This window comes from Argiope bruennichi, chromosome 9 (assembly GCF_947563725.1).
Source record: "Argiope bruennichi chromosome 9, qqArgBrue1.1, whole genome shotgun sequence".
Lineage (NCBI taxonomy): Eukaryota > Metazoa > Arthropoda > Arachnida > Araneae > Araneidae > Argiope > Argiope bruennichi.
The window spans coordinates 78,060,685-78,084,091 of NC_079159.1; the positions used below are offsets into that span (position 1 = coordinate 78,060,685).

Consider the following 23,407-nt stretch of genomic DNA (forward strand, 5'->3'; position numbering starts at 1 on the left):
GGAACTTAATTTAGTTTAGTTTAATTATATTAATATCCCATTTGAAGAAACCTGTAGATTATTTTGGGACGAGCTTCACAACTTCCAACCAAGATTAGACGACGACTACACTTGAATCGGCACTTCTTTTCCTAACTTCCACACCAACAAATGAGAGAAAACATGATTTAATATACACCTGATTCACATGAACAGCAGATCTTCAATGGAATCGGATTTCGAAACTTTCGGTCTCGAAGTTAAAACCTTACTACTAGGCCACCGCGGTTCTTTCACTGATCTTCAGTGGAGACAATGCTGACAATGAAAAGATAAATTTGCTCTCTTCTACTGAGTATTTATAAAGCAATGACGCGGAAGAACTGACTAGCAGTAGATTAAATCCAGTATTCGCAAAAAATTACAAATAAAATTTAAAATTCCTATATTTAGCTTTAAATGAACTATGTATTAAGAAAATTTGATTTCAATTGATTATTTATGCTATTTATATTATTTATTAATCGTTTATTTCAAATAGGAAGATGAAAATTCTCAGAATTTAATCGCTTCTGTAATCCCTCTACCATTAACTTTCATTAAAATTATTTTGCTTAAATTTATAATATTGCAAATTAATATAACTAAATTACATTGACGATTATACTGATTAGTCTTACAGGTAACACTTTAATTTGACATTTTCTCCAGTATAAAGCCAAATAGATATCACTGAGATTCAAGATCAATGTGGCATTTAAAAATTATACAAGGGTTGATGAAAAGGTGGAACGCAAATAAATCTGAACTGCAATCAGATGGCAACAATAAACTACATAAATGCACCAATTAAAATTCATTTCTCAACAAACTTTCCAACGTATTCAATAACAAACGCGTTTATTCCAATGATCCAATTTTAAAAATGATGAATTTGTATACCATCACTGGCATGATTATCTTTCCAAAGAGCTTACTAAAAAGTAAAACTATATATACTATAAATAAAATACTATAACTTCAATACTATAAATAAAATTATAAAGCAGACAGCCATCATTTGAATACAAAAAGTAACAGTTGGGTTCTTGACGTTTCATTTCGTAAAACTTGCCTTTTAAGTCTCCAACGACAAGACAAACCAGATCTGAAAAAACTAACTATAATAAATTAAAATATTCAAGCATATATTTTTTTTTATTTGTTTAAACTTGCAAGCAAATGAAAAGACGCAACACCCAAACGTTAAAAATGTCGCAACGAGTTTTCTCATGGAAAGAACGAAGATACAAAACGGAAACATGTCACTGGTAGAGAAGTACATTGTCTCATCACAATGTGGTCAAGAAACTGAAGCATCAAATGAAAAAACAAACAATCCCGGATGTCTCAGGCAAGCATTCTCTCTCACACCCACGCAAACTGGAATGCCTTAATTGGACCAAACATGAGGTGGTCCGTCTTTTGCTGAGGACTAAATATGGCCGGAAAGATAATCCAATCATAGCATATTTTATGAGTGAATATAGCTGCTGTCGCGTCTTGAAAGGATAAAGTCTGTCCATCGAAAAGGCTATTTTAAGTCACGGAAAAAGAGTCCACAGATAAATATTAGATGATATAAAAATGTCTTCCGGAAATTATTGCGCTAAACTTAAGTGACCGGACGTAAGCTGTCCCGATTTATACTCGTATATAATTAGCTCATACGAAAAAATTAAATAAAATATTTGTCACATACTATTCGTGCATATAGAATTATTTTTTAAATTAGTCCCTTAAGATTTTTGATTCGAAATTCTGACAACAATAAATTATGGCAACCAAACATGTTAGCAATACAGTTTGATAGCTCCTACGACTTTTTCACTTTTCTGCCATCAGAATCAAAGAGAATATTCCAGATGCCAATAATGGAGATTAATTCTAAGATTAATGTTTTTATATAATAATAATAAATTATATGATATTTTTATTTATTTAAGGATCTTTTTTCTTAAATTATAAGATGTTTTTATTTAACGTTTTGATTAAAAAGTCTATCCTTCACACCCGTTAAAAAAACTAAAAAAACTTCAACTAAAAAAAAAATTGATATTTCGGTTCGATATTAACAAAACCAAAATCCCTGCGAAAATTACAAAAAAAATCATTTTTATATTTCAATAGTAACTAATGGTAATTTATATTTAATAGTAATATTACCAAATCAGTAACTTTTATTTTGGTTCGGCAAAAATAAATAATTTCTAATAATCAAATAAAATATTTAAATAAATAATTTCGAATATTTGTAGCTAAAATTTAGAAATAACATTTAGTGTACATAAACGTATATTAAATTTAGAAATAGTATTTAGTATGCGTAAGCGTAATCCAACGTAAGTTTGTTAAAACTAAATGAATGATTTGTTTAACTAACATCCGGCTTAAAAGCTGCAATTGCATACTTTTATGATAAGTTCGCATTACTCTGCTTACAAAAAATAAAAAAGAAAGAAAGAAAAAAAAAGAAAAGAGAAGAAAATAATTGACGAAATTTATTTAACAATTGCATTATCTTTATGGTTCTCCGTTATTGTAATAGACAATGAATGAAACTAATGATATTTAACGTAAAGCAGGAAAATACATAATATAAACAGATTAAATCGCAAGAAATTTCAGGTTAAAACAAAGAGATTCTAATAAAAATTGAGGTACTTTATAAGCGAAAAATTTGAAAGAATAGAAAGCTGTTAACATGTTAAAAATGTATCGCCAATTTATTTATCATATATAATGTATTTAAATTATGCTAAAAAGTATTTCGGAAAAAAAATACTCTAGAAATTGGATTAATCAGATAAAAAAACTGTCATCAATTAATATCAGAAAAGGAATCAGTAGCCAAAGTCTACTTTAACCATTTTTGAAATGTCTGAAATTTAACTTCAATGCTTACTTTTTTTAACTTTACAACGAAACTTTTTTTAAAAACTACTCAATGGTTATTGAAAATTCAATCTGATAAATTTATAGAAATATTAAAAGCTCGAAGAACAAAATATTAAGCTTATACGTAAATATCTCTTTCTTTAATGGAAGTGGACGGGAATTAGATGAAATAAATTTTATCGTAAGTTCAATTTTACTCAGAGTGCCCCAATATAAATTTGCGACCCTAAGCACAAAAATAAACTGTGCCTCCCCAATAAATAAAGAAAAAGAAAAAATAAATAAAATATTTAATTTTTAATATATGAAAAATGCATATATCCATTCATTCTAACCCATAAACACATTGATATAAAACAAGGATCATGTGAATTTATTAATCTTTGCTTTATTTATTATCTTACTTAAATTTAAATTTTCACATAATTTATTTTCTACGAAAAACAATGACAGATCGTATAATCTTTCTTATACGATTTGATTAGATTTCATAATCTTACAACAGTTTTCGATCAACAAAAATGCCAGTTCGATGCTGTGTCCCAAAAGCTCATTCGTAACGTCCGTTGATCATCTTAGAGATGCTAATGTCACTCATATCAAACAAAACAATTAAGAAATTAAACATGGTGGAAAAAATTATATCCACAAAGTATATAATATCCATACCCGGATATTGCAATAACTCTACGTAAACGTCAAGAATTAAAAGAATAGGCGAACTTTCAGTGACAGTTCAACATCCGTATTGAACAAGCTAAGAGCTTCTAAAAAAAATCCATGAATAACAGAACTGTTAAAAAGAAACTTTTAATAACTTTTCTATATTTAACTACTAGAGATATCGTTGAACTTATCAACATAATCTCAAGAGAACCATAGAGCAGCACTCAGAAAAGAAACTTTCAAAAACCAATTACTGTCAAACAGAGATATCTGCAACACATAGCTTTTCGGTCAACCCCAAATCTAACGAAAACTCTTGAGATATCACCACGGTAGATGACAAGAGACAATATGTGTGTCGTGAAGTGCTTCAAAGTGGGTATAAATCGTTTAGAGGAGAAAAAGAAAAAAATCACACACACAAAGTAAAAGAAAAAAAACGTAACTCCTAGAAGTGCGAAAAAAAAGTGTTTCGCGCTTGAAAAAGTGATAAAGAATCTCAGTTTCAAAAGCTTTTATCTTTAACATAGAGACTGATGCATTTCTCAGACAAAAAGCGTTGAAAAGCGTCGATGCAAAAAGTACTCTTACAAGTTCTTCTGCAAGCCATCCAGTTCTTCGGTACTTCTTTTAGGCCATCACATCAGTCTGCAGGCAAGAGAAAAGAAGCTTTATTTCTAACTGTCCATTAGTGTAATTGCAGGACGAAGGACTAGAATGAAAGAAGAAAAAGGACTTGCACTGTAGGTCATTGATTCGATCGGATTTATATGCCGTATAAAGACTTGACCCCCAAGAGCATATTTATAAAAATCAGACACGTAATAAAATGGAGGACCTTCGTTAAGGCCGCGAGTATCTTGCATGGTAGCAAAATTTGACACAAAACCTGCATTTGTAGTCACAAGATACCCAAAGAAATTAGAGGAAGACTCATAAATAGTAATTTTAACACAACATTACAATAAATACCCTGGAAATTTTTAAATGTTAAAAGAAATGGTGGAAAAAGACTTTTACTTTCACCAAACAGATTTGATGATTATTTTTTCTTTTATTGGCCGCTGTTTTCATACTCAAAAACTTGGTTAGTTAATGAGCATAACACAATTACAAAAATCTATGTTTATACGGCTTAGTTCTGTAGTAATGGGGTGACAGGCTCTGATTTTTAAAAAAAGTCGCAAGATACCATGCGAATTTTATCGATTTAAGTCAGCGTTTATGAGTTATTGCGTTGTGCAAAAGTATAGACGGTCAACCATTTAACGGATTTGGTTCAAAATTTGATTAGAATCTATATTCTTGATGCCAAATCCGTGTATCAGATTTTACCTACCAAGCTCTATTTGTAGTCATCAAGTTCAGTAGTAAATGAAAAGTCAAACTTCTTGTGAATGGATTTCTTACAAAATTTCATAAATATTTACAAATTCAGTCATAATTCTATATAATAAACTCTAACCCTCTAGCTCAAAGCGTTTATGAGTTGCGTTCGCAGACAGGCATCAAGTCCAAGATGTGTTTTTCGGTCCCAGGGAGTTCTGAAACATGGAGATTCGTCAAAATATCGAGTTAGAATTTTTTGACCTCTATACTTCATATACGAAAAAGTAAAAACTTGAAATCTGAAACTTTAAGAAGAATATCAGAAAATAGATGCTTTTCAAATGCTGATTCGTCGACTTTTTGTTGATTTTTCTGCGGTTATTTGAAACTTCCTGAAAATTATAGAATGATTGGTCAGATCAACTTCACACGTTTTGAATCAACAGTTGGAGCAGACCACCTAATTTTGAACAATGGTGATATGAGCTGCATGACACCTGAGCCGGCACTTCATTTCCACATCAGACAGACGGGAGAATGTTTTATCTCTCATAGATAGCAAACGTCAAATTGGAATATTGGCTGATGTGAAGCAGACTCGTATAAATTCATGCCATTTGGTTCAAGAAGTCCATTTCGGCCTTTGAAATTGCTAAACTATAGTTACAATTGTGGAAGGGGAGGAGATTACATTGGGTTTTTTTATACAATTGAAGACACTTAATTTATTACACATTTTTTCCCTCAATACACAAGCAAGGCCGGATTATCAAATTCACAAAACAGACAATTAATAAATTGCCTATCTCGTAATTTTTGGGGATAACTAGATTTTCCCTCTCTCTTTTTATCTCGATAATATTAGAGTAACCATGTACTATCAATTCATTTACAAATGCTGGATGCACGAATTTATTCCGAATCAAATATCATTTAAATTTTAGAACACTGTTCTAAACATTTTCTTTCGAATTCGCTTGCGGATCAATGTAGATGTTTGTGTTAAATTATTCTTACTTCTGATTGACTCACTGATTCACAAGCTACTAACTTGTGAATCAGTCAGACGAACTGTATTTTGGAATATTTAGATTGTGTTAAAAATTTTTGCACATTTTCTTCCCCATTTTATTTGAAATTATTTTTCAATTTTTATTCGCTGTATGGTAAAATTAAATTTTTTGGTGACTCGCAGTTAAATGCTCTATTATTTCATCATAACATTACTTTAAAAAAAATGCTCATACGCAGATTAAATTAAAATCAATGAAAAATATCTGATTTGGAAATCGAAGAGGAGAAAAAAGGTTATTGAAACTCCCAGTGCCTAAGGAACCTCCAAATAGCTTAATCCGGTCTTTGCCAAAAAGATCAAAAGAACCAAAACATTCACAACCAGGAAATATAAAATTCGAAACTGTATTTAATGAAACCAAACGATTTTTTCAACCGCTTAAAAAGTTTTATAATCTAATTTTGCTTATAACATAGATTACTAAAAGAATTGAAATTGGTATTTATAATTAACTGCAGGAATGATAAACATCATTAACATCGAAGCAGATAATGACGCGTTTTATAAATTTGATGTAGTTGAGCCAGTATATCTAAGCGCCCCAATCAAATGAAATATTTCCTTATGTTAAGCTATTTAAAAACATTTTTTTAACTATTATTAATCAGGCATAGGAACTGTGTAACAAATATCGATGGGAAATTTTCACAAGAAATATTTAATTTGTTCTAATTCTTCAGTGTTCTAGGTAAATACTGCATCAGCAGCTTACGTAATAGAAATCCAGTGCGATTTTGATTTGGGAGATAAAATTCAAATGGCGTTCGTTCATGAGACTAAATTTTTAAAAAGAGATCTGGTATGGTTGAATGCATTAATAGGTGAGGACAAATGAATTTAGAAAAAGAAATGTCCTCTGTAAAATCCAAAATCATTGATACTCATCAAAATCATCATCTTGAAATAGTTTTGAAAGCAATCAGTGCGAACATGATCACCGAGATAAGATGTTCGAAGAATATTAGGAAGATAGTATGAATTTTACCGACGTAAATATTCTTTTAAACTGTACTTTTAGTCAGTTCAAACGAATATTTACGACTATATATGAATTAAAGCCTCCTCTCCTTTTTTTATCAGGGCAGTGTAAATTTGTTAATTGCTCACACGTTTGCTGTGGAGACTTATTTTATCCTACTTAATAACTCCTGACAGAGGAGAAAGTTCAATTGGTAAGGTAAGTCACATTTTCGACACTTCGGATTTCCGAATACACTGAAATGGTGTTGCCACTACAACGACTATTAAAGAATGAAACGAAAATTCTTTGTAATCATTACAGAGTAGGATTAAACTAAAGGAAGTCTGAGTCAGGATACTTCAGCAAAATTGGATAACACTCTTAACAAGCATGGGAAAGTACTCAAAATGATGATTCATAATATAGCGGATGTTATGTCAAGTGCTGATGATACAGCTGGTAAGTATGGGTGACAACCATATGGGGAACGTCTGTAGGTCGTTCCATGGAACACAACATTCTTTACATACACTTTACTTCATCATAACAAGTATTTCCTTTTTCAGGAACTGAATATTTTATATGCATTTTTCTATAATACTGATTCATACATAATAGTTGAACAATTAAATTACTAGAAAGAAATCTATAAGAGACATACTATAAAATGTTTTATAATCCCAATATATAGTGAAAACATTTAAAACATACTTTCAGTAAGTATATGAAACAGTTTGAAAGAGGCAGCTTATAAAACCAGCAGATTATTTCTATATTCTCTGTATTAAGTTTCTACCCCCTTTTCCAATTTTCTACAACAATCCACTCGGGAATAATATCAGAAAAAAAAATTAAGTTATGAAAGAATAAAAAAAAAGAAGAAAGAGGAAATTCAGATAAAACTCTAAAAATGAAATTTACAAAACTGGGCAGTTTACTTCACAAGTTATTTTCAGCATAAAAAGCAAAGGGAAAAATTTGAATTATGATATAATGAATCTCTTGTGAAAAAGGAATATGAATTAAAATCACGAATATGATAAATACAAACTTGAAAACATTCTAAGGTCTTAACTTTTTTTCAATTTGTTTATACCATCATGTTCTTAAAACATACACTGTCTGGTTCAGGTGAACTTTGTAAGCATGATTAGATGCATTTCACTTGGAAGGTATGGTGGTGTGGGGGAGTTTCTAAGATGGATGATGATGAAGGATTCAGGAATTGTCAAACTGAAAGAACTCACTACTGTATTCGTAAGCTACCCTCTCCAATTTAATATCAGGATACATATCTTTAATATTATCAGAAAACAAAATTTTACTTCCAAAATTTACATAGAAAAATTACAAAAAAAATTTTTAGAACAGATTTCAAAATTTCCATTATGTATAACCATTTTAATAAAATAAAATCAATTAAAAAGTTAATTAAAGAAAAATCATTTTAATTAATTACCATATTTCAAAAATAATAAGTAAATTGAATAATATTATTAAGATAATAACTCCAGTTTTGTGGAGTAATTATTCCAAGGAAATTTAAACTTTTAAATTGTTGTAATCACTCACAACCATATGACAGAAACTAAGTTCAGTTATTCAGTTTCTGTAAATATTCTCATCTAAATAAAACTAGAAATGTTTAGGGTAATAATACCATGGAATTTGGAAATAAAAAAATATAAAACTATGTTTATATATGGAATATAAAACTGTGTTTTTACCACAGTTTTATTGTTTAAACAGAAAATAAGATTTTCACTTAATAGATTTTTTAATACAAATTTATGAAAATATATAAATGCATGTAGAAAAGAATAAAAAACTTTTATGAACATAAAATTAAAAAATAAATGTTTATATAAGAATAAATAATTTCAAATTAGCAATACTGCAAATGAATTTTCTTTTAATTATAATTCAAGATCAATTTGTCAAGACTGAAAATTCCTCATTTTATTTGTAATTTGGAAATACATATTGAAAAAAAATATTTGAAAAATATCTTAATCATATAAATTATTATAATCAAATATCAATCAACTTTAAAGAAGACAGATAGTATATTTTTAGTACTATACAAGATTTACAAATATAAGATAGATGAAAATATTAAAATAATATGAAACAAACATTCTGAATTAGAATAATTTTCTTCCTCAATGTTGAAGACCAAATTTTTTTTTTTTTAATGGAAATGTCTCAAAATAAATAATTATATGGAATATGTTAAAAATGGATTACTTATGCAATTTTATTAATTCAGAAACAGTCACATGAAATTATTAAAAACATTTAAAATTTAATAAATTGGAGAATTTATACTATGAATATATACATATATTGTAAAATATTTGAATCCTTAGTTTTTCCTATTCTTAATTGGCAATTCAATAATAAAAAATATTTTTTCAATCATTTAATCAAAATAAATTTATTCTCCATTTATTTTTTTAAAAATATTCAAATTATTTTCCACAAAAGAAATCATAAAAATAGAAGAATGAAAATGAATAAACAACATGGGATGAAAAAAGAATTCTTTAATCCAATGAATGTCAAATATTACTCTCCTCTGGAAAGCAACATGTTCTTAACTATATGAAGTCCTACAAGTTTAACTACATTCTAAGAGAGATTAATAATAAAGACATAAATCTAAGGGAAAGTATATCAAGCAATTCATTTTTAAAAATTCTAATTCTTTAAATTCAAGAATAAGAATATAAAGGGGGAAAAAAGAATGATAGATTGCAGTTAACAAGAAGTAAAAACTTCTGACCACGCCCAAATAAAAATTTCAACCTCAAAATTCACATTTCATAAGAGTACTTTAATTTGTATATCTCTGTGAAAATCATATATTTCTGATTTAAAATATGTCATTACATTTCAAATTTTGAAATCATAAATTTATGTCTGATGACATTAAATAAACTACAACACTCATGAAAGCTTTCATAGATTTAAAAAATTGTTAGAACAGATTTAATTAGTATAAGCATTACAAAGATAATTAATTAAGAAACTAAAAGATTTATTATTTCTATGCTACTTATTTAATTTAATTTTAAAACAACATATCCTTTTATTTAAAAAATCTATAATATTTCAAAATATTAATTTTAGAACTTATTTGAATGATATTCATTTTCTCTAATGAATTGCTCAAAAATTTCATTAAAATAGCTCACATTGAGCTTAAATCAACGAAACATTTCTTATATATAGAGAGGTTTATTTCATTGGAACAACAGTTTTAATCAGGAGCTTAGATAACAAAATCCAGAATTAATTAATTAAAATAATAAATAAGTCATAATTAAATTAATTCATGAGGTATTAGATAGTAAGAACAATATACCCATTAATAATAAAGAATTTTTCTTTAAAAGAATTATTAATTAGAATTTTGCTAATTTAATCAAGTAAAATCATACTAATATTTAAAAGTCAGCCTCTAATGAACATATCTTTTATATCAACAGGTTCTACAGTCATACTTTCACAACTATACAAATCTTCGGAAATTCCGAAATATGTTGTAAAAGAAAAATAAATATTAACAGCAAGATCAAAAACTTTTTATAATTAAAAATTCAGTTAAAAATTTTATACTTCTGAATGTTTACCGGTATTTTACTACGTTAGAATTAGTATTGATCTGTTTTCGGTTATTTTCCCAGTAAATGGCACTAAACAATATCTCAATATATCCGGTAAGTGAAATCCTCGAACTTCTTATACCTGGAAATTTAAAAGAATAGCGCGCGCATTGACGCAGTCGCTTGCCAAAATAAACAAATGCCCAGTCCAATCATAGCAACAAGTGAAATCGAATCAACATTTCATTAAACCGAAGCAACAGACAGAATAGCTCACATAGACGGCAGAAACACAGCATACAAACAGGGAGAAAATGAAAAATACAATAACATTAAAAATAAATACTTTCAAACGTAGCCTTGCATTTAAGTTCATGTAAGATGTGGACTTACCGGTTAAAATTAAGTCAAATTCGTATATTTCAACTAGATCTTTTCGGCAAACACATAATTCGAAAATTGAAGTAAAATCAGCAATGATGTTGTAATATTCCACAGCCGTTCACAATACACGGATATAAAATGCAGAAAAATCTATAACGTATAAAAGTATAAACAAATCGTATAATCACAGGAAAAACTGGACCTCAGAGTTGCCGCGTTGCTAAACGCGGATTTAATGAATGTGCCGCGAGGTAATGTTGACTGTGGCGCCACGCACGGAGTATGCATAAAATTCACACACCTTAGAAAAGAACAGTGGCGCCACGTTGCAGCAGAAATGTCAATCAAATAAAAATTATCTATATTTTCGCAGCACTGTAAAATTGAATCTATAATAAACGTTTTACTTTTTAATATTATTTACAAGTTGAGAGAGAATTAAATTGTCAACCTTTTCGTAATTTTTAAAATTAAATTGTATATAAAGAAGCATTCTTCAAATAAACAAATGAAAGATTATTATTCATATTTGCCAAACGATTAGATGTAATTTTTTTTTTCTGCTGAGCATTGTTAATTCTTCAACTGATTTACAACAAATAATATTATTATTATAACATTTAATAATATTGTTATAACATATTCTTTTGTTGAAAGCCCATTGTGTTTGTTGTTTTTGCTGTTTTTATTGTTTTTGCCCATCATAAAAATTAAATTAATGATATTGTTGATTCATGTTCATTTTATTAACACATCATGCTTATCAGGAATCATTAATTTAGAATTGCAATTATTAAACAATAAAACCGATTTCTGATTTAATGTTTAATATAAATTTTATAATGTTTGAATTATTTAAATTTATTTTTAACGAATTATTATGAGTGTGCTCAAAAAATTTTCTGATTTATTGATCTTAATATGTCCAAAATATTCTAAAGTCTATGCAACTGAAAAAGCCATATTTTTTAAGTAACATATTGCAATCGCGAATGATTTTACAGATATAGAAAACATCAAAAAGTTTGAAACAAAATCCAAATTTTCAAATCATACTTTATGTGTATAAGTATTATATTTCATGATAGATGATAGAAGTTTTACACATTTGAATTATACAAAACTCATTAATAAAGTAATCTTTAAAATAATCGAGGTCAAAAGATTATCGGAATTCCAATTTCTGTTTATTTTATTTCTTTCTTTATTTATTTTTCAAATCCTGGAATTTCTGGATTTAGTCTATCTCGCATTTAAATAAGAACAATTATTTTTTTAGTGAAAAAAATATGGGAGATACTGTAATAGACTGCAGAATATCTGTTAATATTGACAACTTGTACAGATTGTAGAATATTACTTATTTTCATTAAGCAAAAAATAAACGTAAAAATTTTGCATTAGAAAAATTTAACCCGCAATTTTAGAGATAACTGGTAAAAATTTATGCATAATTGAGTAAAAAATTTTTATATTCCATGAACTATTCGAGATCATATTCATATTCCATTAACTATAATAGCTCATAGTTCATGGAATCTGGATTATACAATTTCAATAGTTCATATTCCCTGAACTATTCTTTTCTATTAACATCTCCTGTATGTAACAAGTGAAGATTTAAATGATAAAATCATTGTCTACATAGTAAATTTATTTGATCTCAATTATTATCAAATAAAAGTACTTAAAAAAATTGTAAAAGCATAGCCTCCACAAAAGCATGCCAATGAAAAAATCATTCGAATATACATTTATGCATGTGCTTGTATTTTCAATTATCTAAAATAAAATCGAAATTTTATTTCACAGCAATTTTTCGAATTATGAAAAGAGGTCGCAATTACTTTTGTATATACTATGCAGTCCGAAAGCGGAAATCTCTACTAGTTCTATACAAGTCTATACTTGCCGTACAAGGACAATATCTGATTGAAATACATAGCTCTAACTTATGGAATTATAGATTTTGCAATTGTGATAAGATCCTTTCGTTGAGAATGAAACTGCGAAGCACTTATTGGGAGCAGAATTCCTGCCCCGGCGCAAGCTGGAATTTTATATCTGCTATTCAAGCTGCTTCATGCTCAGATAATAGACGTGAGGGTCAACTTGAAAGAGGAGGGTACCTTATCTTTAGACCAGTGTTTTCCAATCTTTAACCTTTCCCGTATCCCCTGAAATTGTACATACAAAAGACATACCTCTTTTTGAAGATAAAATTCCGATGATTGTTGCAAAATAAAACCCAATATATTTTTTTAAACTTTTTTTTACTATCGCATTTGTTGGTTAACTCTTAAAATTTCAGTAGATCTACTCTGATGTTTTGCGACGTTAGGTTTCAAAGCGTATTTGCCCCAAAGGCAAAGTATATTCCTCAAATGGTATCCATCATAATAACCTCTCTTTAAACACTCAGATCCCATTAATTTGATCCTACTCTTTTAACGATTGGCGTAGTAGAATGGCGTAACAAGGGTTAGAGTCGTTGGGGTACAGAATTTTCTCCTGGGCACTTTTCCCCCTTATAATTCATTTTAAAAAGAGAAAGCTTTAATATTATGATTAGCGACAGTTCCCATCAACAGATGCTTCTACCATTTTTTAAGGTTAAAAAAATTATTTTGATCGGATAAATATAGCTTGCTTATATAACATATCTAAATGAAATAGATATATTTATTATATGTAAGTAAATTATTTCTTCACTCTCACGCTATCAATTCGCTTTAAGAAGAGAAAGAGAAATTCTGGTTTGCGATAGTTTCCATCGACAGTTGCCTCACTTGTTACGAAGGAGCAAATAATAATTTAGATATGATAAATATAATTAAAATACAAGAACAATTATCTTGCCTAATGGAAATTTTACTATTAAATTTTAATTTATATGAAAAGTAAAATGTATTAAATGTAAAGTATGAAATTTATATGAAACGGATCGAATTAATTTGCTGTGATGCGTTTTATAGCAGGCGTTTTTTCAAATACGCTCTTTCTGACATTTGTGGATTGCATCCATAAAATGCCCCTTAATTTTTTAAAACATGTGACAAGACCGGATAAAACCTTGTAGGAGCCTTCAGGAATTTAAATTTCAAGCAAACTAGATAATTTTTTTTCATTAATTTTAACTCAGTCTCTATATAAGAATTCTTTAAATGGCAAATATTAGAAATAAATATTATAATATTTAACTCTACAGTGCATCATGTAACTATTTGGCTACAAGTTTTTATTTTCATTTATAAGCTTCTCTTGATTATCCCAAAGGACAAAAATCATGTTTTGGACATCCTTTTTCCGAGTGCTTTTTGATAAACATTTGCAGAAAAGGAAGAAATATGGCAAGAGAGATAATAGAATCGGAGTTAAACTGGAAACTTGGAAAATTACCCAGACGGCTGTTGTATGTTCTGCCATTAAAAATATATACTATCAAAGTAAAGAAAAAAAATGGATTGGTAAAAAGACTTTTATTGCAAAAATGTCATAATGAAATTTGTGTCACTGGAATAGTGTTTAATTCATAAAGTAACCACTAGGTAAGTTGATTTTTTTTAATTCAACGAAAAAAATAATGAAAAGTTTTAAAATAATTTTCTTAAATGAATTGCAACTATTCAAAAAAAATTTTTTTTAATAAAAAAATTAATCATTCATTTTAGGATTAATTATGGCTTATAACTCTCATATGAACAATTTTAAGTATACATTAAAAAATAATTATAAATAAGATGGGAAAATAATAACACATTTTATTAACATAGTCTAAATACTCTATCATAGTAATGCTTTTGATTTATGCGTTAGTCTCCAAATGCAAAAAAAAAAAAAAAAAAAAAAAAAAGGAGGGACCATATTGATCTCCATGCAAATTCGGAAATATGGAAATAACAATTTCCGAATTAGACAATTCTTGTTTTCATTTTAAGTATTTAAATACACTGCTCACGAAAATCAAATGAAAACATAGATTTAAATTGTCATGAAAATTTATCCCCCTTTCTGCTGAAAGAAATCTTTATTATCTGCTAATCCAACTGTGACCAGAATTCGATTATAGATGAATATTTAGCAAAAGCAAATAATCTGCTCTTTGCACAATTCTGTTCCCAGCATCTTTAGGTGATTTCATTCCACAGAGAGTTTGATAAGCTGTAAGAAAGAAAAATACTTTTCCGAAGTTCTTTGTTAAGCATGTCTTTCTTATTGCTACTTTTCTTTTTAATCGTATTATTTTGTTTTAATTCGGAGTTTGTGTCGTGTTTAAATTATTGCTTGATAAAAAAAAAATAAGTATATCTCTTTATTCTTCATTTCTCTTCAAAATTTTGCGAAATCGGAGAATTTTGTTAATTAGAAATCTAGCACGATAGGAGCGCATTTTAGCCAAGAACTTGTGAAATCAGACTGTAATAGGTATTACTACAATTCTCTCGAAAGTTGTTTATGACGAAATTCAACAATAGTACGAAGAAGCTTTAACAAACACAAATTAAATAGCACATGATTATTCGAAAAGAAGAAGGTTTAAAATATTTATTTCTAATGAGTGGCAATAGATAGAGATATACGATATAACACAGAATAGAGGAAATTTCTTATTCTTCGTATCTCACATGAATCCCATTTGTTGTAGGGCAAACGTGGAATCTAAAGTCCATTTCTTGCCACACGTGATGTAACTGAGCTCAAAGCTGTAGCAATTCTATCTGTCAGATTTTGATAAGTTTTAAACACACCTCATGTCGTTGATTGCGATATTCGAGGCTGTCTGCTTCTTCTACTTGTAGACTTCGTTTGGTAAAATTCGAAAGCAACTTGGATACGCTGGGAATTTTCATCTGACTTGAGAGAATGCCCGTTTCTTTTCTTTTTGCATATACGAACAGCTTCTACGATTCTTGTACTAATTGTAAGTATTTTTTATGACGAGACGATTCTTTGTTGAACTTATATTGCATGTTGAAAGTGAATCAATGTTACATTGAACGTTGCGAAGTAACAATGATTCACTCTTAGAATATTATATATATAGTATACTAGCCGCCTTTGGCGACCAGCCGGTTCGCCAATCTTAATGTTCGTTAAAATTTTAATAATTAAATATTTTATGCAATTCCTACTTTAATAGCTTCTTCATCAAAATATTTTAAAACTTCAAATTTTCATATATAATTCACACATAATATTATAAACGCCTTCAGTCATAACGTAATATGTATCTCTCTAATTTTCTGTTAGCTCCCGTAGAATTTAAACTATAAATTCAAGTGGAAAGGATTAATCTGCAATTAATATAATAATATTTTTTACTGAAACAAAGTATTTTTTTTGTAATATGATTACTGAAAACAGTCACTGAGAGTTTAAATTTTATGGCACTAAAGAATATCTTTCCTAATTTATGTAATATTTCAAGAACTTGTCAACAAAATATTCTCAGATTCATCATGACCATAGCGATTAATTAACAATGTTTAATTTTAAATGCATCAAACATTAAGAAAATAAATAGAATCGTTTCAAATAATCAGCCGAAAAATCTTAAGCCTAGCCTCATGACTGTTGGGGGAAAAAACTGAAGCCGTACTCATTTGGCGGTGGGGAAAATGAAAAGATTTTTTTGGCGGGAAAGTTAGTTTTTAATTAATAATTAAAATTCTAATTAAAAATTCAAAAAAAGGGCTATCCTTTCTTTTAAGTTAGATCAAACTGCACACGGTGTGCAAATTTGATTAAAATCGGTTAAGTAGTTTAATAGTCCATCGCGGACAAACAACGTGACACGTAATTTATATATATTAAGATATATATATAAATATATATATATATGCTTTTAACAGACTATCCGAATGCAAAATAATAATAAGAAGACTTTGAACTTTCTTCTATCCAATAATATATCATATGTGTCTTTATTTATTGCATTTATTAAAAATATATATTTAAATCTGCTCTTTCTTTTTTTAATAACTCCAAACTGTAATAACAAATTTGAAAGACATCACGGTCTTTTGAAGATGGAATTCAATCAGAAACTAACTGATGATTTTGATTCATGCATGCATTTTTAGCCTAAAAATTTATAATCGCTATAGAATCTACAATTATTTTGTCATTGCAAAAAAACAGTTGTTTTATCATCCGCTGATTATTATGATAACAGACAGGACCATCTGTTTAATTGTATCTCGTCATTAAACAGAAAAAAGGAAGAAAGGAAAAGCCTTTTCCTCTATGCCCTTTCTCCCTCTTTCCGTTTTCTAGTGTGTAATTCCAGAATAATATGTCGTAATGTTTAGTCGCGCTTCTGTCATATGTAACGACAGCTACTTCAATAATTCTCTTTCAAAAATTGCGACACAAACGAATCAAGGATAATTTTTACAAAATCGCATATTCATCTTGCTATTCATTTAGCCAGACATATTTAATCTGTTCAAACTTTATTTCGTTCCTGCAGCGAGTCAAGCTCTGGACGTTTTGGGAAGTCAGTAAGTGGCTTTTTATTTACAATCTACCTCATGCTTTTGTTTTTTTTTTTTCCATGTTCATCCCTTTTTTAAAAAAAAAATATTATATTTATTTCAATGAACAGTTAGTTAGAATCTCTGTTTAAAATACTGTACAGAACCAAAAAGGAATTTTTTTTAAAGAAAAGATAAAGAAAAAAACGTGGTCATATCAATATTATATATCGATGATTGTCACTTCAGTCATAACATGTTATATCGATGATATTCATTTAAAGAGAAAAGATTAAAAGGGGGAGGGGAGGATAAGGGAAAAAAAAGTCTAGTTAAGAAGAATTATAATTTTAATTAATATTATATTAATTTAATTATTACTATTAGAATTATAATTTATGTCTCTGAACCTTTTATCTTACTCGTGTTAGTTAAATTGATGTTTTCATATTTAGTAAACTCTATTGCATTCCTAGCAGATTAAGTAAAACAAACACCTAATCTTGACTGAATATATTTCACAATATAAGAGAAACAAATAATTCAAAAGAAAAAAAATTCACAATTTTACCATGAAAATTTCTACCATACGTGTATTAATGCAATTAATATTTTGTAGCAGTTGCATTACTCTATCTTTTCTTATTGGATAATAGATGACGATACCTGATTAGATACGCATCCCATAGTGGAATGCAATTGTTATTAATGAGATGAGATGCTGTTCTATTAAAGTGTGAGTGTGTTAATATCTTGTTTTTCGTTTTTGTGTTTGTTTTGTGTGAAATGTGATCATTAAAGAAATGTTCCCGAAAACATACGTTCTCTTGCTTCCACTGCAGGGATCATAATAATCTGCATTCCACCACAATTTCATTTTTTATCACAGATGTTCATAACTTATTGAATAATTTCATCATATGGATCTTCTTTTTGCTTTCGCATATATGAAGTATGCCTTCATCCTCGCCTAGGAGTAGCGCGTCTTTCCCCGCGATCTGGGAACCCCGAGTTCGAATCCTGGTTCGGGCGTGGTTGTTCTTTACCTTGTGTTCCATTTGTGAGGTTGTGAAAGAGGCCCCGTGTAAAAAGGAGTTGTGCAAGCGAGTGTGTGAGTGTCATCTTCATGTGAGCTAGAAGTCAGATTTCTGCCCTCGGGTTCTCAGAGACCTTCAGAAGCTACTGCACAAAGCTCGGCTTAAACTCGCTGACTCCGTCAGTGGGCTTGTTTATGGCAAGTGCCATAAGCAATAACAACATATATGAAGTATATAAAGAAAAAGTATTGTAGTCTTCAAAAAATTCGAGCTCGAGGTTTGAACGAACCTCCAACTTTCAGACTTCTCTGAGTCCGAAATAAACATTTTTGGAATTATTTCCATCTGTGAATGTGATAAATAAAAAAAAATAAAAAAATTCATTTAAACGAAAGACAGTATAGTTGCGTATGGTCTTTAAATCAAATTTATAGACTCCAAACAGATTTTAAGTGAAATTCATTCATACGAAGTCTGTCTCTCTGACTGACTTAGTACATCTAAACACGGTAATCAGAAAATGTGTAAAGATACATAAATAAAATTCCCCATAGAGAGTTAGCAATTAAAGTGTAAATCCTCATCGAATCTTGAACCAGTTTGTCAAGAGGTTTACCATCTGTCGGTATGTAATTCTGCGTGCATGTAAATGCGATAACTCAAGGACGTAACGATAACATAGTGCTTCAGATAAATAAAATGCAGTATGTGTTCTTGTTATTAAAATTGTAATTCAGTGCCAAATTTTTGTTTCTACTGATTGATAAAAAAGTTTGACGAATTTCCATTATTTCAAACCTACCCGAGTAGTACCATACCATATTTACTACTACCATATTTGTGGAATTTCATCAAATTTTATGCGAAATTCATTCAAAGGATATCTGTTTGTCAGGCTGAGCGAGTACAAATGCTCATGATGACTATAGAGCATAAGGAACTAGATAAATAAAATTTGGTACACTGGCTTAGCATCAAAAATATAAGTACGTATCAGATTCTGGACCAAATTTGTCAAAAATCTGTAATTTCGCTGGCATAAATTCGAAAACACAATGACTTAAATGAAATTTGGTACGCGATTTCGCGACTTTAATCGTAATGTCGAATTTTGGTTTCATTCGGTCGATACAAAGGCATCCAAAATACACATTAGGTTTCCCGGTATTTGTATATTAACAGCATGGAAATTATTAATCGTCAAAAATAAATAAGAGAATAAAATTTTTAAAAAATCAATAAAAGATCGCACTTTAATAATGTCTTTCATAACAATTGTTCACCAATGACTTGTGATTGGTATAACTGTACTACGGTTTATTCACTATCTACTATTCTCATACGAGAGATTCATAGAAATAAAGTATGAGCACTCATTGATGGCGTTCATTGCCTTGTACAAAGTTCACAATTTCTTGTAGCGAGAAAGGATAATAATACCTTTATTAAAAAGTGTGCTAGAAAGTTTTGGGAAGGCTACTCCTGATGGTTATTTGATTCATCTAAACCAGGCCATTACGCTTATTTTAAACAATTTTAAACCCCCAGAAGAAATATTCCAGTTTCCCAGTAACTTTCTAATTGTTACATTTTTAACTTATTCACAAGATTTACTTTATATATATGTTACGGTCAATGTGAATGACCGGTCATTTTTCATAATAACCGCTTCTTTTGGTCAAAGTGAGAAATATGGCAAATTATTCACTTTAACCTGTTATTATTAAAAATTCCCAATGAAATTTGGTCAATGTGAGTAAACGGTTTATGTAGGATTGGGACATGGGTGTACCTCTTTGTATATGTTTTTTAAACTTGCTATACAGTTTTTCTGCGATATTTTTTTCTACATTTTCTTTATTCTATGATTAACTAGTCTCTCTTTTTCTTTTTTTTTTGGGGGGGGGAGGGGGTAAGTCATTGAACAATCCCAATATTTATCTGTTGATGGGGAAAAAAATACTTTGAATCATCAAAAAAAAAAAAGATGGATATATATATATATATATATATATATATATATATATATATATATATATATATTAGGGGGGAGTCAATCAATGATTTTTTCAGGAGGTACCACGGTCCCTGGTCAACAAAAAAATCGGGAGCCTAACTTCTAAAACAAACAATCAGCTGATATTGTCTAATTGTTGCCAACACATAAGAAAACGCGAAAAACTGACATTGAACAAACTTTATTGGTTATTATTAACAATAACTGGTTAATGTGATAAATGCTCATAAATTATTCATTTTAACCGTCTTATTTGGTTAGTATTAATAATGGCCGGTTAGTATTAATAATGATCGATTATTTTCATTGGTAGTAAGATATATATGAAAATATATTTCTTAAATATCATTTACCAAGAAATCGTAAAAAGATGTTTGACTTTGATTTTGACATAATAAAAGTATAAAAGATAAAAATTAGGTCAAAATTTTTATTATAGAATTAGATTATAGGCGCCATCTAGGGCCAAGCGAACAACTTAGCAACACACAACGTCACAACCCTTTTTACGGGGCGGACTTCATTCATACATTTTATTCACAAATCGTAAATCAGACCTTAATCAGAGAACGATCACCCCTGATCCAGTATCCCCACTTATATTACTCTCGACATGGAGGACTTTGTGACAACGACAGATTTAAACGCGCGTCAGCCACCACACACATAGGGAGTCTTCGACCGGCGGCGTTCGAACTCGCAACCCAAGGGACACGAATCCAACGCCCTACCAAACAGGCAATCCCCGGCGTTGTCCTGACTTTTATTTCCTTCTTATTGTTAGTTAAACTAAAAACGAATTTTTAGCGCCATCTGGCGATAAATTTGAAAAAAAATTGTGTGAGGAATTTTTTTTATAATATCTATAAAAATGGATAATGGAATTAAAGATGAAGAGGCTGGAAATAATTGAAATTAAATAAAAATTCTATCACTTTAGAAAATTAATAAAAATGTGATTTTTAAAACTTTTTTATTAAATTTATTTTAACTTTACTTTTCTACTTTAATAGTTATTTACCATTGTTAAGATATTTATGCACGTTTTTGAATTATATGAATTGAAAGATCTAGATTCTTATTTGAACGATTATAACGAGATCAAATCACACTCAGAGAGGCAAATAATTATCATTTTTAATTGTCTCGCATACGAAAAGAAATTCCATGACTGTTTAAAAAATTAGACCTCTGAATTTGGATGAATATGCCTATTAATTGTTACTGACGGAATAACTTAGAAACTGAACGAGGCAGACCAGTATGCTGTCTTGATTTCAAAATTGTAGATTTATAATAGAATTTTAGATGAAATTCGATAAACAGTTGATAATATATCTACTTGTGCACATATGTAAGTTATCCACCCAACAAGCTAGATAAGAAGAAATTCAGTAAAGCATCTTTGCACCAAAAGCGCAAACGTGCATTTAATTTTAGACTGAATTTGTAAAATAGCAGACGACTTATTTGTATGCCCCTGTGTGTGTGAATTTGATGAATTAAAAATAAAACAAGAATGATGAATGAGATTTTGATTTGTAGATTTGGCATCATAAGGCATTCTTAATGAATTTTTGGAATTTGAGCGAATTGTTACAAGGAATTTGAGCGCACTACTATGGTATAGCGTACAATTTCTGACTTTATAATTCGTAAAGCAATAATTTTTATAACAGGCAATCTTTAGGATTTTATCTCTTATTCCCAGTAGAGATTCTTTTTTTTTTTATATCCATGATCCATTTTGAAATAAATCTAGAGCTATTTTGGGACACACAGGTGTAATTTTGAACCACGTTCAAAGGCAAAAGCGCTTCTTGAACGTCAATCTATGTAAAATTTTAATATTAATTAATCTACCGAAGATGTCCTAAATCCATCAATATGCAGAAATATGACCAAAATACAGACTCAATTCTCTTTGTTATATTACGAAGTCTCTCCAAACTTTGGCTGTATAAAAGAAATTCGAGAAAATATGTTTCTGCTTTGAAAAAAAATCGTCAATGATCAAAGAATTCTGGTAACCATGATGTAAATCTGTTATCAGAGGAAATGGCAATATTTCTTCCGTGATAAAGGCAAATACATTTTCTTAATTAACATATAATTTCCTATTTTTAGACCAGAAAAGTTACCTCTTCCGATGTTACTTTATATACTACTTCGAATTAATAAATATAATATCAATGACTTCTTTGTCCTGATTTAAAAGGAATTTAAAGAAAAAATGACATATGACACACTTCTGATTTTTTAAAAAATAAACATAATGCTACGAATGTGTAATATCTGTAAAAGCTTATGAGGATGTCAGTTGTTTTAAAGTTTAAATGTTTTTTCTACTTTCTAATATACTAAGTATCGAGTAAGTATTACAATGGTCGAAAAATTCGAACTCGAGAATTTGCCGAATCTCCACGTTTTGGACTTCCCGAGGTCAAGAAACAAATTTTTGGAAATTGTCTGTCTGTTTATGAAAAAGAAAACTCAAAAACGCTTTGAGCTAGAGGTATGAAATTTTATATTCGATTTTTTATTCCAAATTTGTATGAAATCTATCAATTTTCTATATGCATGAGATATCTATCAAACTTTGAGAAAATTCTGTTCAGAGGAAGTCGATTTAACCGGTTATTCGAAATAAATTAACAAGATAACTAGAAAACGAAAAGAGCTAGTTAGCTAAAATTTGGTATGCAGTGTAGTGAATAGCTTATAAGCCAGTTAACAACTACGCAACCGAGCAATTGCTTTTGTATCATGGTCATGTTACTGGTCTGCTAACCACAAGGGCCCAGGTTCTATCCTCGCTCATTCCAACCCGCCACAACAGATTTAACTGTATAGCGTATACATCAGTCAAATTACGAGCCAGATACAAAAAGGGGTTGACCGTCTGTCGGTCTGTACTTTCAGAAACAAGTAAAAGCGA

The 23,407-nt window shown here is 29.3% G+C and overlaps 2 protein-coding genes across 7 annotated transcripts in view; one reads left to right on the top strand and one right to left on the bottom strand.

Annotated features, from left to right (window-relative positions):
* The window catches only part of LOC129983937 (spectrin alpha chain-like), a 179,704-nt gene extending 168,544 nt beyond the window's left edge, over positions 1-11,160 (bottom strand). For all 5 annotated transcript variants that reach the window (XM_056093665.1, XM_056093664.1, XM_056093662.1 and 2 more), the window contains exon 1: positions 10,949-11,160. The gene's annotated coding sequence lies outside the window, so the exon portion shown is untranslated. The remainder of the gene's footprint in view (positions 1-10,948) is intronic.
* Positions 11,161-15,694: 4,534 nt separating this feature from the next.
* Positions 15,695-23,407, top strand: part of LOC129984287 (major facilitator superfamily domain-containing protein 10-like) — a 45,355-nt gene continuing 37,642 nt past the window's right edge. Inside the window, exon 1 of one of the 2 annotated variants that reach the window (XM_056094143.1) lies at positions 15,695-15,860. The gene's annotated coding sequence lies outside the window, so the exon portion shown is untranslated. Of the gene's footprint in view, positions 15,861-17,310; positions 17,443-23,407 lie in introns of those variants that run through there. The other variant, XM_056094145.1, reaches the window with a different exon arrangement.